Below are 3,435 nucleotides of genomic sequence, written 5' to 3' on the forward strand. Positions count from 1 at the left end.
AATGAGTCAGCTGCACTGTTGGTCATATATGATTAGAAGAATGTGGAGTAAAAAAGAACAAAATAATGTGGGTGAGCAAGGGCACGGTGCGGATGACGGTGGATGAACCTAAGCAAAAAGCAAGCCAAAATAAGGAAATGTTTGGTAGAGAAAGGTCAGCAAAAAGGACAGACCATTAACACCATGTTAGAACAACAGGAAAGAGCCACTGAGTGGGGTGATTGAAACTCTTAAGAGATGTTGATGACGTGACCTTGTGTTCAACCTCTGCTTTTACTAAATCATATCACTACAAGCTCTTAACATGCCTTATCAAAACAGTCTTTCTGAATGCCTTTTCATCTGATCCGAAGAACTGTGCTGGATAGACTCAGCAGGAGAACGGGGAGAACCCATTTCAGCTTTGTGCCTCTTGTTCATTGCATTCGAAATGAAAGATTCGAGTTACAAATGGCCGTTACTTTTTAGCCCTGTGCTCTTCAGCCCTGCAAAGATCTCATAGTAGAGGCCTTCAAAAGGGGAGCATGGATGTTCACGCAATGACTTGTAGTCAAGTCATTTTATCTGTTGTTTTTTTTTGTTTGTTTTTTTTAGGTTAAGACAACAAATAATTTTTGTTTTAACAGTCAACACAAAATAAAATGTAAACAAATATCTCCTTTCTTATATTTTTATATGCAGATTAAATAAGGAAACTTTTGTCTCCTGAGGCCACAGGAGGGCGCAATGAGCAAAATGATGCTCTGCATTGAATTGTTTATAACGACTGTCTTTTTTAAAAAAGTGTCTAAACTAACATTTATAAATCAAATATATTTTCATAAATTGCATAAACAATTATGAACAAAACAGCATCATGTATTTATGCATAGCTCACAGTTTATCTCAGTCGCATTGGTGCATTTCTCAGATCAGAAATGAAATTCTCCAAACTACTTGTTCAACCTCCACATCATCTAGTCAACTGTGCACATCGTAAAAGCAGTTTCTCATTATTTTAAGCAAGTTGTGATTGCGTTGGTACATTCATGCTATTGATTATGTACATTTGTCTGCGGTTTCCTATATTATCAGTTGCTAATATAATGTATTACAGTTTTTACTCCGTCGCTTTGGTGCATTTCTCGAATCATCCTTAATATTTGCAAAGAAGTATGTGCATTTCTCAAAACAATTTGTACAAACAGCACCACACAATGGATTACCTGCAAAAGCCTGTAACTTACTCAAAATCTTTTGTTCATCTCTCAAAAGTAAGTATTTATGTCAATGAACATATCAGTGGCATCAGAATGAAAAGTCCTTGAGTCATTGTTCACAAGCAATATAGTCAAAATGCTTAGTCATGTTGTCAATATAACAGTGCACTCTGTCTGATGTAAACTATGGCAACAGTTTGGATGACAGTTACTGTATTGAAATGCAGAAGGCTGCACTTCTTATGTGTGCCATATATCCATTTCAAAAGTACAAATTTATACATTACTGTATGTGGGATTTTGATTGAAAGAGACTGGATAGGATTCACAGTAACACTTTACTAGACAAAAAAACAAAAAACATTACGTCATTGTGATATAGAAAAGAAATATGGGCACAAAGGCAAAAATACAAAATTAGAAAGGCAAACACAGGAAACACCCCTTATGCAGAACATTGCTTTTGCATGCAGCACTGTATGAGGAATTGCAGTGCAGTCTGTCTACACCTCCTGACGTGTCAGCCGGTCGGCCCATAGATTCTCATCTACATCACAACGAATATCTTCCCTTGCAATGCAATGTGGAATTGGAATCAAGTGAACCATCTCACAACTTCATATATGTGGATGAGGCTGGTTTCAACCTGACCAAAAGCAGTAGGCGTGGTTGAAATGCCATCAGCCACAGAGCTACTGTTGAAGAATTTGTAACTCTTGTGTTGTCCTCTGTCTAAATATGCTTTCCAATTGAAGGTTCATGAGATGCACCTTTGAGCAATTTCAGAGAACTGGTTTATCATTAGCTGATCTACATTCTCTTCATTAGTGAAAGTAAAGATTCACCTGCGCAATTCATGGCACATTTACAATAGAAATGTGTAGAAAAAAATGCTTGACAGTTTATGACAACTAGATCAACCATTTTGCATTTAATGACTTATATTCTCGAATCATCCTTAATATTTGCAAAGAAGTATGTGCATTTCTCAAAACAATTTGTACAAACAGCACCACACAATGGATTACCTACAAAAGCCTGTAACTTACTTGAAATCTTTAGTTCATCTCTCAAAAGTAAGTATTTATGCCAATAAACATATCAGTGACATCAGAATGAAGTCCTTGTGTCATTGTTCACAAACAAGATAGTCAAAATTTTTAGTCATGTCAATATAACAGTGCACTCTGTTAGAATTACTTGATGTAAACTATGGCAACAGTTTGGATGACAGTTACTGTATTGAAATGCAGAAGGCTGCACTTCTTATGTATGTCATATATCCATTTCAAAAGTACAAATTTACACATTACTGTATGTGGGATATTGATTGAAAGACACTGGATAGGATTCACAGTTACACTTTACTAGTGGTATGACAAAAACAAAAAACAAAAAAAAAACCTTTTCAACGTTATTGTGATATAGAAAAGAAATATGGGCACAAAGGCGAAAATACAAAATTAGAAAGGCAAACACAGGAAACACCCCTTATGCAGAACATTGCTTTTGCATGCAGCACTGTATGAGGAATTGCAGTGCAGTCTGTCTACACCTCCTGACGTGTCAGCCGGTCGGCCCATAGATTCTCATCTACATCACAACGAATATCTTCCCTTGCAATGCAATGTGGAATTGGAATCAAGTGAACCATCTCACAACTTCATATATGTGGATGAGGCTGGTTTCAACCTGACCAAAAGCAGTAGGCGTGGTTGAAATGCCATCAGCCACAGAGCTACTGTTGAAGAATTTGTAACTCTTGTGTTGTCCTCTGTCTATATATGCTTTCCAATTGAAGGTTCATGAGATGCACCTTTGAGCAATTTCAGAGAACTGGTTTATCATTAGCTGATCTACATTCTCTTCATTAGTGAAAGTAAAGATTCACCTGCGCAATTCATGGCACATTTACAATAGAAATGTGTAGAAAAAAATGCTTGACAGTTTATGACAACTAGATCAACCATTTTGCATTTAATGACTTATAAGATGACCTAATGCCTAGAGGTTTTGGGGTGTAAGACTGTTGCACAGAGATCTATATAGTACATTTTGAGCAACATGACATTAGTAACTGATAATGTAGGAAACCGCAGACAAATGTACATAATTGCATGAATGTACCAAAGCAATAGCAACTTGTTCAAAAGAATGAGAAACTCCTTTTTTGATGTGCACAAGTGGCTAGATGATGTGGAGGTTGAACAAGTAGTTTTGAGAATTTCATTTCTGA

The sequence above is a fragment of the Sinocyclocheilus anshuiensis genome, unplaced genomic scaffold (genome assembly GCF_001515605.1).
Source record: "Sinocyclocheilus anshuiensis isolate Anshui unplaced genomic scaffold, SAMN03320099.WGS_v1.1 scaffold2067, whole genome shotgun sequence".
Taxonomy (NCBI): Eukaryota; Metazoa; Chordata; class Actinopteri; order Cypriniformes; family Cyprinidae; genus Sinocyclocheilus; species Sinocyclocheilus anshuiensis.